The 15,107-nt window shown below is 56.1% G+C and overlaps 1 non-coding gene across 1 annotated transcript; it reads left to right on the forward strand.

The window, feature by feature from the left end:
• Window positions 1–14,842: 14,842 nt before the first annotated feature.
• Window positions 14,843–14,915, forward strand: TRNAF-GAA (transfer RNA phenylalanine (anticodon GAA)). The gene has a single exon. It is a non-coding gene; the product is annotated as a tRNA-Phe (tRNA).
• The last annotated feature ends 192 nt before the right edge of the window (window positions 14,916–15,107 follow it).

Here is a 15,107-nt window from a genome sequence, read left to right on the forward strand (position 1 = left end):
CTTTTCCCATGGGGTCCGTCTTGTGGGCTACAGTCCTTTGAGAGGAACTTGCTCCAGCATGGGCTCTCCTCAAGCCACCATTCTTGCAGGAGATATCCTACGTCTCCAGGGCTGGGTCCTCCACAGACTGCAGGGCTTACCTTCTCCACCGTGCTCTCTGCCATGGGCTGCAAGGAACCTGCTCTGGTGCCTGAAGCACCTCCTTCTTCACCAACCGTGGTGCCTGCAGGGCTGTTTCTCCCACTATTGTTTCCCTCACTCCTCTCCCACTTTGGCAGTTGTGACCTTTCTTAAATACACTTTCACAGAGGTTCCACCATCCTCGTTGATGGGCTCAGCTTTGGCCAGCGATGGGTCTGTTTGGAGCCAGCTGGAAGCAGCTCTGCCTGGCATGGACGCAGCCCCTGGTCTCTTCTCACAGAGACCACCCCTGCAGCCCCCCCGCTACCAAAACCTGCACCTGGACACCAAGACACAGTGTAAAGCTTTGCCTTGCTAAATGACGTCCCCTGCTCTTCCCTCATGCACAAATACAGTTTACTCGCTGGGGAGGCAGAGAGAGAAGCAGAGAAGGCCTTGATGCTGTGCAAACCCAGTTCAGCACTAGCTACAACACTGGGGTGTTGTCAACACTGTTTTGGTCACAAATCACAAACATAGCACCATACGGGCTGCTATGAACAAAATCATCTCCATCCCAGCCAAAAGCAGTACAATGTGCCTGGAAATACAGTTTCCAGCATTCGCTGCTGTATCACCTTGCCAGGGAGAGAGGTGAGGCTGAGTGGCCTGTAGTTCCCTGGGTCCTCCTTCTTGCTCTTCTTGAAGACAGGACTGACATTTGATTTCCTCCACTCTTCGGCCACTTCCCCCAGTTTCGATGACTGGTAAAAGATTATTGAGAGTGGCCTCGCAATGACATCTGCACGCGTGGCTGCATCCCCTCAGGGCCCAGAGACTTCGGTATGTCCAGTTTGCTTACGTATTCCCTGACCTGATCCTCTTGCACCATGGCTGCCTGGCTCCTGACTGGTCTCTTGGACCTGGATTGCTGAAGGCCTGTCTTGCCAGTAAAGGAGGAGGTGAGGAAGGCATTCAATGCCATGGCAACGAAGCTGGTGAAGGGTCTAGAGCACAAGTCTTATGAGGACCGGCTGAGGGAACTGGGGTTGTTTAGTCTGGAGAAGAGGAGGCTGAGGGGAGACCTTATTGCTGTCTACAACTACCTGAAAGGAGGTTGTTGCAGGGTGGGGGTCGGTCTCCTCTCCCTATTAACGAGTGTTAGGATGAGAGGAAATGGCCTCAAGCTGCGCCAGGGGAGGTTTAGGTTAGGTATTAGGAAAAACTTCTTCACCAAAAGGGTGCTCAAGCATTGGAACAGGCTGTCCAGGGAAGTGGTTGAGTCCCCATCCCTGCAGGTATTTCAAGAACGGATAGATGTGGTGCTCGAGGACATGGTATAGATGGACTTGGCAGTGATACGGTTGGACTCGATGATCTTAAGGGTCTTTTCCAACCTTGACGATACTATGATTCTATGATTCTATGGCCTTTCCCATGTCCTGTGTCAATAAGTCCCCCATCTCCTTCGGCAATGGACCCACTGTTTTTAGAGCTTTTGTCAGCTCTGTCAGTGCAGAAACCCTTCCTCTTGCCATTAACATCCTTCATGAGGTTCACTTCTACTTGGGCTTTGGTTTTCCAGACTGCCTCTCTGCATGCTTGGACAGTCTCTCTGTATTCCTCCCAGGTTACCTGTCCCTGCTTCCAACCTCTCCATGCTTCCTTTTCATGTCTGAGTTTGCCCAGGAGGTCCTTGTTCCTCCATCCAGGCCTCCTGGCATTTTTGCCTGACCACCTCTGGCACCTCCAGTGTCACCAGGTGTTTGTGTTTGAACAACTCCCTCCTGGCCTCTGCCCCCAGTAATGAGCATGGGAGCTGAGACAAGGAACTCACATGCAGGAGCCTATTTTGTGCACCTGTGTGAACTGAGGCAAGAAGAAACCCACCACCTGTGGGGTTGTGGCAGGCATGGGATAAAGTTTAGTCCCCTTCTAGCCCCAGGACTACAAACCCAGAAGGAGATACCTCGACTGACTCAGCTGAATCCCTTCCCTCAGCAGGGCTAAAGGAGATCATTCGCTGTCCCTCTCTGGGTGTCCTGTCTAATGATGGGAAAAGAAAACGTGATTTTCATGTGCAACTCTTTTTGCTGACAGGAGAAATGCCACTGCTGGGAGTAAGTGTCTCTCCCCAGCTAAGGGAGGGAACATCGATGATTCCTTCAGGCTGTTTCACAGCAGGTTCCCCTGGAGCCCCAGGGACACCTGGAGGGAGCCCAGAGGGGGCAGAGAAAGTGCTGCCTTGGGCTGGTCCTGTGCTGCTGAGCTGGGCTGGGCTCCTGGGATGGAGGGAGCTCCTGGCAAGAGGGCAGCGCTGCAGAGAGACAGCTCTGCCCAGGAGCAGCTCCTCTGCAAAGCAGAGCAGGGCTGAGGGCACTGCCTGCAGGCACCAAAGGGAGAGGAGCAAGGCAGAGAGAGGTTAACGTTCGTGTGGGGTGAGAGGATGCAGAGAGCTGACTGGGGGAGAAATCTTCACAGGCCTCTGCACAGAAAGTCTCTGGCTGCAGGACAATGTGGATGAGTATCCTGGAGGGTTGTCCTAAAACTCAGGCATCCCACAGCCTGTAGGATCTTTCCGGAGGACTCTCACAGTTTCCCTAGTGTAGAGGAGAAGGACATGCTCCAGAGCAGGGATTCCCTGCTTCACCATCAGAGGGACAGGGCACAATGGCTGCCTTCTCCTGGGGATGGCTGCAGGGGTGTGAAGGGGTGCCCAGAGCTGTCCTTCCAAGCAGGGTCCCTATGTCCCCAGGGGGCTGTGTGCTGGGGCAGGGTCTCTGCCACCCTCCAGGGTCAGCACTCGTCCTGCCCAGGGAGCTCCCCACGGCACTGCGGGGAGAAGCTGTGGGTGGAAGGGGCGACCCCCAGCAGGGCAGGGCAGGGTCCTTCTGCTGGTGAGAAGCTGCTGCATGGGTGAGGGCTGCTCACAGCTCCAGGTCACCCCCAGGGCATTTCTGAGGGGCCTTTGGAAGAAGGACATCAAGGCAGCATTTACCTGTGTTGTGGTTTAACCCCAGCCAGTGACTAAGCCCCTCACAGCCGCTCGCTCACTCCCCCTGCCCCAGCAGGATGGGGCAGAGACTTGGAAGGGTGAAAGTGAGAAATCTCGTGGGTGGAGATAAGAACAGTTTAATAACGGAAATAAAAATAGTAATAGTAGTAGCAGCAATAATAATAATAATAATAATTTAGTCCCTCACAGCACCCCTGGCCCAAACCAGCTAAATTGTGCTCAGTAGGCGGAGGCCAGGCCCCAGCACGGTGCGACAAGCGGTGTCTCTTTGGCATAGCCAAGGCCAGGGCACCCTTTTTTCAAACGTTCTGGCACTTCATCAGGATCCTGCACTTGTTTGTGTTGAAGTCCCAGACCGTCAAAGGTGACCACCCTTCTAGGTACCTGCCCATATTCTCCAACATGCCTTGAAACCCATAACCACGCTGCCTCGGGGCCTGGGTGTTGCTCCAAAATAGTGGTTAACTTTAGAGAAAGCTGAAAAACTAGTCTTGAGAAGTACCAATAGGAGTACTTTGGTTCCCCAAGGATGTCCAAGATACTGAAGAGTTGTTGTACCGAGGGAGAAAACATCTGCCACGCAGGGAAAGGTGGTGAAGGTGCCATTCTGTGTTTCCTCCACCAAAAAGCTCTCGGAGGAGAAAAGGTGAAAAGTGTAATTGTTGGTTGTCTCCATGAGATGGTTCCCAAAGTAGAGTAGTGGCATCAGTGCAGAGCTCAAAGACCAGATTAAGCTCAAGGCCACTGCTTTTATATATATATATACCTGCCAGGTTTATATACCTGCCAGAGAAAACACCACCAAGCGCTACAGAGCACAGCAAACAGCAAAAGCCAAAGCCAGCCTGTAACATGTACAACAAAAAAGGGAGCATGGCACAGATCAGATAAACTAAAGTTGGGGACAGAGGAGTCAATATCATAACCAGCAACTGTTCAACAGCTATCGCAATTATAAGTTCCCTCTACTACACTCTGGTCAAATCTGTGGTTAACTCTATCCCAGCCAAAAGCAGTACAGCAGGACAGAGACCCCCTGCTGAGTCCTGTCCTTCCCCCCACCCTCCGCAGGTACTAAGGGAACTGGAGGGTACTGGGAGATGGGAAGCAAGACGTGACCATGGGGAAAACAAGGCCCCCAGTGTCCGTCTGTCCCCACGAACGTGCCTGCCAGTGCTGCAGAGCGGTCTCTCCCTTCTCCTTCTAACCCTCCCATCCCTTCTCCTCCCCTTTTGTGCCTGCCTCTGTTGGTCTCTCCCTCCCTGCCTCCATCCCTGGGTTTCCTACGATGGGGCAGGGGAAGATGCATCTCCAAATGGGAGAGGGGAGAGCTGGGCTCATAGCTTAGGCTCCCACCCTGTATACCTAGGCAAGATGGACAGATAAACCAAGTGTTCCCACCAAAGAAGAAGCAGCACAATCACTTTTCTTTTTCTCCCCTTTCTCTCTCTAAAACAACGGCATACCTTTTGTAGGTATCCTGTAGGCAGGTCAAAGCCTGAGGAGAACAACCTTGCTAAAACTTTATTTGGGAAATAAATGTGGTCCAAAGTCCACTGCCTCACAGAAGCGACTGCAGGAAAAACAGAGAAACTCCCAGAAGTGCTCTCAGCCCTGCTCGGAGAAGGCGGAGAGAGATTAGCTACAGTTTAGACCAGCCCTGTAAAGTCTCCTGTCCATCTCTTGGTCAAACCGGCAACCTCGTGACATTTTACTTTTTCAATACGCTACTGCTGCAAAACCATGAGCACGTCCTTTTAGATACCATTAAATCAGCAGATGGCATCTTCCTGAGGAGCACCTTTAATGTTAAGTGGCTGTCAAACGCCATCCACCTGATTTGCATTTATCTCAAAGGCAGCCTTGACCCCTCCTAAGTCAGTATTCCTCAATTATGACAGTGCATACAATCCATCAATTCTTTTAAAAATAACTTCAGAATACAAATAGCACACAGCGGATTTAAACATGATAGATAACACCGTGTAACTTAGCTATCCAATAAATAGCGCAAAAGCAGAAGCAGTCAAACTGAAAATCTTCCAGGTGACTGCCTGCCCTTTGGGCAATTTCCAAAGCAAATACTCGAGTCATTGCCTTAAATCTTTTCGCAACCGATCCACAACAGATCTCTTATTTATAGTTAGTGTCCCGTAAAGATACAACCATATCCCTAACCCTTAAAAATGACATAGAATGTCAGTGAAGAATCTGAGCCATCTACAGTTCTCGTGAACCACTTATCAGTGTTTTTTTATTTCTTTGAAGCCGTGGCAGGAGCGTGTATCATCATCAGAACAAAACCAGTGACACCTTGGATTCACTGCCACGCAGGCAAACCTCCCGCTGACTTCAGAACCTAAACCAGACTTTTACCACCAGCCTTTGATTCCCAGCCTGTGTCTCCTAAAAATGAATTACCCTCACCCCCTCAGAGACAGAGGGCTAAAGCAGAGCACTAATTTACTTTCAGACATGTGAGGTGGACTGCTGGATGGTTTTGGAAGTGAATGGCGACTGGGAAGCACAGCGTGGTAGCTTGAATCACATGCTGAGAGAGACATGTATCGTAGAATCATAGAATGCTTTGGGATGGAAGGGACCTTTAAAGGCCATCTAGTCCATCCCCCCTGCAATGGCAGGGACATCTACAACTCGGTCAGGTTGCTCAGAGCCCCATCCAGCCTGGCCTTGAATGTTTCCAAGGATGGGGCAGCTACCACCTCTCTGGGCAACCCGTTCCAGTGTTTCACCACTCTCATCGTAAAAATTTTCTTCCTTCTATCTAGTCTGAATCTCCCCTCTTTTAGTTTAAAACCATTACCCCTTGTCCTATCGCTACAGGCCCTGCTAAAAAGTCTCTCCCCATCTTTCTTATAAGCCCCCTTGAAGTACTGAAAGGCCGCAATCAGGTCTCCCCGCAGCCTCCTCTTCTCCAGGCTGAACAGCCCCAGCTCTTTCAGCCTTTCCTCATAGCAGAGGTGTTCCAGCCCTCTCATCATTTTTATGTAAATGCGTGCTGCATCTCCTGACTGAGACCTTACTGGCCCTGTCTCCTCCCAGTGCTAACTCACACCGCCAGTGAAAAGGCTGGTCTTCTCATTATGCAGAAATGAATGAATACCTGCCCTGTTGTCTATCTCTTCTGAGAGTTGTGGGCATCTACAAGGAGGCAAAACAGGGGGGCCTGCGCTTCTTGATCCAAAATAGGCCCGTCTTCATTAGGAGCGTGTCCCTGCTAACAGAGGTACCAGCTGTTCCCTCTGCTGTTTGGGGCACCTGCAGCCTTGAAGAGAGCAGCGATGGCAGATCGCGTGAGTGTCCTGACTGGAAAGAATGGGTGCATCGATGCCAGATTGCTGGAAAAGAGCTTGCTTGGCTTGTGCGAGCCAGGCCAGCAGCTTCACCCAGCAGCTCTCCCCACTCAGCGCGGAGAGCTGAACCACTTGCGTACAATCCCACGCTGCCCTTGCCCCACACTGGCCAGAGGATGCTGCCCAGGGCCCCCAGGATGGTGATGTTTGGGCCGGGGGTGCTGTGAAGGAAACCACCCGGGAAAGGCAGGGATAGCTGCAGGGCAGGCAGTGGGGGAGAGGGAAAGGGAGGCAGTGCCCCTAGGGAGACAGCTCCATCGCCCAGGCTGCTCTAAGCCCCGCTCCCGCAGGACTCCCCTGCCACCAGGCTTTCCCGAAGGAGAGCAACACCCCGGGTGTCAGGCTGCTCCCCCGGGACTGCCCCGGCTTCTGGGCTCCAGCGTGCGCAGTGCCCCGGGACCTGCTCCTCACCACTTCCCCCAGCACTGCCCTCCTCTGTGGGCTCTGCCTGCTGCCAGGGCTGGAGGGAGCCCAGGCGTCCAGGCTGCTTTAACCCCTCCAGACTCCCCCTAATTGGGCACTCTCCTGAAGCACCAGTCTTGCCAAACAGGTTCCTTGTGCCAGGGGCCCTGGGCAAACAAAGCTTATCAGAGATGCTGCGGGGACAAACATCCCTCCCCTGGCCAGGGGAGCTCTGTCCCCTCAATTAGCTCCGAGTGGCTGCCTGGGGACAAGCGCCCGCTTCATCCTGTTCCTCTGAATGGCCACATCCTGCTCAGGGACAGCGCTGGCCTGGACCAAGGATGAAGGCATTGAAGGGACACTTTGTTGGCACAAGGGCCTTTGGTGAGCTGTGGCCAAGACCCCGGCAGGGACAGGGCTGAAGCCAGAGCCTTGTTGGGGATGGGGTCACTGGGACCCCCTGTCTGGGGGCAACTCTGCAGAGTGGGACCCATGTTGTCTGGGAGGGCACGGTGGCCCCAGGCGGTGGCAGGATGAGGGCCAGGGCAGGGGATATTCCCCTCCGTTCTCCGCTTTGGGGAGGCCGTGGCTGGGGACTGCACCAGTTTGGGGCCTGCAGTGCAGGGGAAATGGGGTGGGCTGAGGCTGGGCACTGCCACCACCCCAGCACTTCCCCCAAGCCAAGCCCTCGTCTCCCGCTGCCCAGTATTCACCAGTGCTCCCCACTGCCAGTGCCTCCAGTGTCTGAAGAGCCCAGTCACACAGCAGTGCCCATTGCCCATGCCCCAGGTTGTCCTCCCACCTTCCAGTATTCCCTAATCCCGGGGTCCCTGGTGGCCCAAGAAGAGGGGTCAGTCCCAGCCCCCTCTGTACCCAAGGGGCTGGAGAGGGCTCAGAGACAATCCTGCTTAGGGACCCCTGGTTTGAGGCTGGCGTCATCTCAGGGGAGTCCCAGAAGGAAAGACTGGCCTGGGAGGCGAGCAGCACTGGGAGATGGCAGTGCTGGGTGCTGATGGGCGCTGGGAGGTGGGGGCATCTGCCTTTGGGGGGCTGTTGGAGGGTGGCTTTGTGTTGGAGCGGTGGGTCGTCACCGTAGGGTTTCCAGCAGTCAGAGGCGCAGTGCCCACGCCCCTCGCCACCTGCAGATGCCTGGGCCCTTGCCTGTGCAGCTGGCCCAGGCAGGAAGCTGGACTGATGCCGGGGAAGGTGTCTGGATCAGTGCCGAGGTGGGGGCGACTCTGTGCCTCTGTTGGGCTTGTTGCCAGGGCTGGTGTCTCTGCCAAGCCTGGCTTTGCCCTGGGGGCTCTCGGGGCAGGGAGGGGCAAGGAGGAGTCCTGGGAGGGATAAATCTGCCCGTCACCTTCTGCACCTTCACCCAGGACTCACCACACTGCAGAGGAAGATGAAGGTCGCAGTGCTCAGCGTGGCCCTGCTCTTCACCATCCTGCTGTGCACCCCGGCAGATGCTCAGGTGAGTCCTCAGTGCCACGGGGAGGGGCTCAAGTCTGGGGACAGCTCTTGGCTGCAGGACATCAGCTCTCCTGCAGAATGGAATCGTAGTGGTGGGCACGAAACCCCGTGACTTGGCCTCTCCCTTTCCCAAGCAAGGAGCTCCTCCAGGCTCCCCTGCATCTCCAGCCCCGGGCAATGCAGCTTTCTGCCTCGCACAATTCCACCTGTTCCCTCCACTTTGCCCACAATTAATCTTCTTGTGCCCAGAGCCCAAGTTCCTCAGTGAATGGTTGGACCTGTCCCCTCCCTGGCAGGGGCCACTGCAAACTCCTGGGAGGGCCCCCACCGCTTTCTTGTCTTGCTGCCCCCACATCCCTCCCTTTTGGGGCTCCCCATCCCATCCTTTTGGTCCCCTCAGACATCTCCTCCCTGGAGGAACTGGAGGGCAGTTTGGTCCTCCCATCCTTTGCTGGCACTGGGGACGGCCCAGTGACCAGTGAGGTCTCATGATCTCTCTACAGGTGGGGGATGAAGTCGAGGGACTACTGGAGGCTGAGGTGGGTACCAGGAGTTCTGCTGGCCCAGACCCTGACCTTCCATGGCCATGGCACTCCAGGGCATCGCACTACACCCCCTCCCCAGGACCCCACTGCTTTCTGTGCACCATCATACAAATTCATGTACCCCATTTTTCCATGGAGGCACCTAACCCTCTCTTTCTCCCCAGGCCCCTGCGCCTGAGCTGTTGAGGGCGCGTCTGCAACGGAGAGCATTGCCTGTAGCCGCTGATGTCCAGGTGAGCAGCTTCAGGGCATGCCCAGCCCCACAAAGCATCCTGGGCCCCAGGGGGATCCCTGACTCACCTTCCCCAAGGACCCCGTTGCTTTCCCCTGCCTCCCAGTACACCCCAGTGCACCCAAGCGAGTCCCTAACCCTCTCTTTCTCCCCAGGCCCCTGCGCCTGAGCTGTTGAGGGCGCGTCTGCAACGGAGAGCATTGCCTGTAGCCGCTGATGTCCAGGTGAGCAGCTTCAGGGCATGCCCAGCCCCACAAAGCATCCTGGGCCCCAGGGGGATCCCTGACTCACCTTCCCCAAGGACCCCGTTGCTTTCCCCTGCCTCCCAGTACACCCCAGTGCCCCCAAGCGAGTCCCTAACCCTCTCTTTCTCCCCAGGCCCTTCCGCCTGAGCTGTTGAGGGCGCTTCTGCACCGGAGAGCAGTGCCTGTAGCCGTTGATGTCTAGGTGAGCAGCATCAGGGCACCTCCAGCCCCACAAAGCATCCTGGGCCTCAGGGGATCCCTGAGCGCATCTTCCCCAAGGACTCCGTTGCTTTCTCCCTGCGAGAGGGAAAGAGACGGGACTGTCCATGATCCATGTCCCAGGGTGAGCTGGACAGAGCCACCCCCATGCCTTTCCTTGCACCCCGTGGGGCTCTGCAGACCCAGAGTGTTGCTGTGCAGGCCAGGCAGGGGCTCTGGTGCCATAGAGACCCCCAGGGTCATTGTGAGGGCTGGGCAGGGTTCTGGGAGGTTTAGGGACATCCCGGGGTAATGACACACTGGGCAAGGGGCTCTGGGTGCCATATGGATCTCAGGAGAGCCAAGTCCTGTCCTGGGGATATTGAGGGCTCCAACTCCCTTCTCTTTCCCCAGCTCTCTGCAGAGAGAGATGGTGGGGACAAGGCTCCTCTCATGTTCCAGCGGACATTGCGGGTCTCATTCTGGGCTCTGTCTTTCAGGACCGGAACCGGTGGTGACCCCCCTGTCCTGTCCCCCTCCAGCGGCATGAGGAGATGATCATCCCTGGATGACCCCACCTGATCCCCTGGGAGCCCTGGGCCATTTCCCTCTCATGATCAATAAACCCCTTCAGCAAAGCTCTGCTCTGCGTGTGTGGGTGTGTCCGTGTCCATGTCCCCTCTCCTCTGCCAGTGCCCAGACACCTGGGTCCTTTCTGGGTGCACCACCGCGATGAGCAGAGCGTCTGAGGGAGCCCAGATGCCTGGGGTGTCTCTGCAAAGGAGATCCCCTTCCCACCCAGCATGTGCCGCCAGATACGGGCAGATTAGGGCAAGCTGGAGTGTCCCCCCACGAGGCTGGCGAGGCAAGCGGCAGACGGTGCCAGCCCTTGGGGCACCTGCTGTTTTGGAGGCACAGTGGGAAACAGGTTCTTACTGGGGCTTTAGTAAGCACCATCCCTCAAACAGCACAACTGGGTGTCGGGGCAGGAGAGGAGCGCGGACAGGCAGCCCGGATCCCTGGGTCCTTTGCCCCGCTCTGGGAGGGGCGGTGGTTCCCTGCCCCATGGACTCAGCACTCCTGGCTTCACCGGAGATTTCAGAGCCCCATGCTGGGCCCATGCACCTTCCCAGACCCCCAGCCCACACCCTTCTCTGGGACACCCCCCCAGCACAGGCCAGGAAGGCATGTTGGGGCCAGCGGCTACTGCAGAGAATCCCCCCGGGATGTGTGGCCCAGCTCCATCACCATGGGAGTGGGAGAAGCCGGCTTCCTGGCGCTGAGCCTCCGTGGGACTTCTCTGGTGTCTAGAAGTGAGGTTCTGCACCAGCTGCAGTTGGTATCTCCACAAAAAGGCACAGGCAGGGCTGCTCCCTCCAGCCCAGAGGCCTGCTCTGAGGGGATTTGGGGGGCTGGAAGTGGCCAAGAGGGCCAGAGCTTCTTAGGGGAGGAGGAGGGTTGGGGAAAGACAGGGGCACATGATGGAAATGCTGTCCTGAATCGTTGCAGCCTCCCCTTGGGAGAGAGGTCCGTGGCAGCTGGGCTAAAACTCAGTCCTTGCCTCTGGGCTGTGCTTCTCCTGCCTCTCCAAAGCCCTCACACTGCTAACGGCTGATCTCACAACCGCTCACGGAAAGTCCACACCAGTCTGCAAAGCTCATTGTTGTCCACAGGGAAGGGGAGGGGAGGGAAGGGAAGGGAAAAGGGGAGTGTGCTGTCAGGGCTGACACTCCCTGGGTCTCTCCCTCCAGTCCCAGAGGCAGCTTTTCTCCCAGGGCTCTGGTGCTCACAAGCTGTTCAGGCCAGGTGGTCTTGGAGCTGCTGCTGCTGCTGCTGGAGCTTCAGAGCTGTCTGTGCTGGGACACTGGCCCTTGTGCCCAAGCCCACGGCATGTCCCCAGTGCTGCTGATCAGCCACTCTTGGCTCAGGGATGGGGCCTTGGCCTCAACACGCATCGACCCTCAGGGAAAAGTGTCTTGGTGCTGACACGCCATGAGAGGCAGGACAGTCTCTTGCCTTTGAAGAGCAGGAGAAACATTGGAGGAGTCCTTTCTCCTTCAGCCAACCGCATGCCATCTTGAAACAATTTCCCAGGGGCCAGACCTGCCCTTGGGTGGGAGGGGAGCAGGGCGGGGCCCTGACTCCAGAGGCTGCTGCTCTCCATCCCACGAGGCTGGCCAGGAAAACCCTGCTTCCTGGGTGCTCGTGGGAGCAGGAGGACAGGCAATGCTGGGGAGGGGAGCCACCCTCCTGCCTGCCCAGGCTCCACTGCAGAAACAACTTCTGTTGTCTCTTCCTCCTCCTTCCCAGATGGACCCTTTGCCCCGCTCTCAGCCTGACCCTTCCTTCTTCTCAGTCTGCACTGAGCATCGTGCCCTGCATGCGCAGCCGCGCTCCTCCGCTGCCTGAGACCCTCCTGCCTCCCACCTCCCCCTGCTCCAGCACACATAGCCCCAGCTATGCCCACGGCGCCTCCAGCTCGGGACAGGTTTGGGTCTTTTGCCTAAGCATGCAGAAAGGTGCTTGGTGTCAGGATCAAGCATCGGCACCAGCCATCAGCCTTGGTGTTTGCAGGCTGTTCCTCTCACATTTTCTCACTCCTGTCTCCCAGCTCTTGTTGCGCACAGGTTTTTAAGCTTTCTTAATTATGTTACCATGAAAGCACCACCAGCTTTGCTGATGGATTCAGCTTTGGTCAGTGATGGATCCAGGTTTTGGCAGCAATGCATCTGTCTTGCAGCTGGCTGGAACTTGCTCTGTCCAACACAGGGGCAGCCCCTGTCTCTTCTCATAGAAGCCACCCCTGCAGCCCTGGCCCCTCTCCAAACCTTGCTGTGTAAACCCCATGCAGTCAGCCTTTCCCTGTTTTGCAACAGCCAGAGGTTACAGGACTTGTGGCCTAGAAGTGTCTGTACCAATGCACTAAGGAGCTGGGGAACCTTTTCCTGTCAATTTGTTTACCTTTCTTTGGACCCATCTGCGTATTTGACACCACCAAACACTCAGAGGAGTGGCAGGGTTGTGTGAGGGGGACTGAAGGACGTGTGCCAGCATCAAGCCTTGTGGGACTTCGCCGATAATCTCCCTCCAGGGTGGACAGTGTTCATTATATTCAATAATCTTCAGTGTTCATTATCTTCGATATCTTCATTGATGATCTGGATGAGGGGGTTGAGTGCACCCTCAGTAAGTCTGCAGATGACACCAAGCTGGGTGGGAGTGTTGATCTGCTGGAGGGCAGGAAGGCCCTACAGAGGGCCCTGGCCAGGCTGGAGCGATGGGCCCAGGCCAACTGTATGAGATTCAACAAGGCTCAGGGCCGGGTCCTGCACTTGGCTCACAACAACCCCATGCAGCGCTACAGGCTTGGGGAGGAGCGGCTGGGAGCTGCCTGGCAGAAAAAGACCTGGGGGTGTTGGTTGACAGCTGCCTGAACATGAGCCAGCAGGGTGCTCAGGTGGCCAAGAGGGCCAATGGCATCCTGGCTTGTATCAGGAATAGCGTGGCCAGCAGGACCAGGGAGGTGATGGTGCCCCTGTACTTGGTACTGGTGACGCTGCACCTCGAGTACTGTGTTCAGTGTTGGGCCCCTCACTCCAAGAAGGACATCGAGGTGCTAGAGCGTGTCCAAAGAAGGGCGCCAAGTTGGTGAAGGGTCTAGAGAACAAGTCTAGTGAGGAGCGGCTGAGGGAGCTGGGGTTGTTTAGTTTGGAGAAGAGGAGGCTGAGGGGAGACCTTATTGGTCTCTACAGCTACCTGAAAGGAGGCTGTAGCGAGGTGAGGGTCGATCTCTTCTCCCAAGTAAAAAGCAATAGAACAAGAGGAAACGGCCTCAAGCTGTGCCAGGGGAAGTTTAGGTTGGATATTAGGAAAAACTTCTTCCCCGAAAGGGCTGCCAGGCACTGGAACAGCTGCCCAGGGAAGTGGTTGAGTCTCCAACCCTGGAGGTATTTAAAGGCAGGTAGACGTGGTGCTTGAGGACATGGTTTAGTGGTGGCCTTGGCAGTGCTGGGTTAATGGTTGGACTCGATGATCTTGAGGGTCTTTTCCAACCATAACAATTCTATGATTCTATAATTTTCTTCGTAGCAGCCCGTATGGGGCTATGTTTGGGATTTGTGACCAAAACAGTGTTGACAACACCCCAATGTTGTAGCCATTGCTGAACTGGGTTTGCACAGCATCAAGGCCTTCTCTGCTTCTCTCTCTGCCTCCCCAGCGAGTAAACTGTATTTGTGCATGAGGGAAGAGCAGGGGACGTCATTTAGCAAGGCAAAGCTTTACACTGTGTCTTGGTGTCCAGGTGCAGGTTTTGGTAGCGGGGGGGCTGCAGGGGTGGTCTCTGTGAGAAGAGACCAGGGGCTGCCTCCATGCCAGGCAGAGCTGCTTCCAGCTGGCTCCAAACAGATACATCGCTGGCCAAAACTGAGCCCATCAACGAGGATGGTGGAACCTCTGTGAAAGTGTATTTAAGAAAGGTCACAACTGCCAAAGTGGGAGAGGAGTGAGGGAAACAATAGTGGGAGAAACAGCCCTGCAGGCACCACGGTTGGTGAAGAAGGAGGTGCTTCAGGCACCACAGCAGGCTCCCTGCAGCCCATGTCAGAGAGCACGGTGGAGAAGGTAAGCCCTGCAGTCTGTGGAGGACCCAACCCTGGAGACGTAGGATATTTCCTGCAAGAATGGTGGCTTGAGGAGAGCCCATGCTGGAGCAAGTTCGTCTCAAAGGACTGTAGCCCACAAGACGGACCCCATGGGAAAAGTGTGAGAAGGAAGGAGCCACAGAGAGGAACTGTTCTGGACTGACCACAGCCTCCATTCCCCATCCCCCTGCACTGCTCAGGGGTAGAAGAGTTGGGAACAAAGGGGTGATGTTGAGCTTGGGAAAAAAGGGTGGTGGGAGGGAGGCCTTCCATGGGGAAGGAGATAAGGTCTTCCACCAGTCCCACAATTCTTCCACCTCGAGCATTTGCAGTCGCCCATGCCTGGCCTGCCCACTTACCTTTGCCACTGTCACATTTGTACAAGGCCCACACACATCTTGGCACAGCCAGTGCGAGCTGGCCTCCACCAAACCTGGAGCCCCCGTGGCCTTGGAGGCAGGGAGGGGCCAGGTCCCCTCTGCCTGAGGCTGGGCACAGCTTTTCCCTGGGAACCTCCCTGAGGAGCCTCCTCCTGTGTGTCAGCCTGTGGCCTGGCACCGCTGCCACAGGGACAAGGGCTGGGGGGGGCAAGGCAGGGCTGAAGTAGCTCAGCTGGGAGAGCGTTAGACTGAAGATCTCAAGGTCCCTGCTTCAACCCCAGGCTTCAGCAATCATTTTCTCCCTTCCATGTTTGCAAAGCCCATTTGCCTTCTTCCAGCCTGCCCCAGCCCTGCTTGCTCCTTCACCTCTTGCCAGAGCACCATCGTGGCTCTGTAGCTGTAGATCTGTGGCTTAGAAGGAGCCTTCCTCCAGCACCAACAGGCCCCAGCCTCCCCCAGGTCAGGACTCTCCCTTCAGTGCT

Source organism: Nipponia nippon, unplaced genomic scaffold, assembly GCF_047370975.1.
Source record: "Nipponia nippon isolate SJK-2023a ecotype South Korea unplaced genomic scaffold, ASM4737097v1 scaffold_63, whole genome shotgun sequence".
NCBI classification, from domain to species: domain Eukaryota; kingdom Metazoa; phylum Chordata; class Aves; order Pelecaniformes; family Threskiornithidae; genus Nipponia; species Nipponia nippon.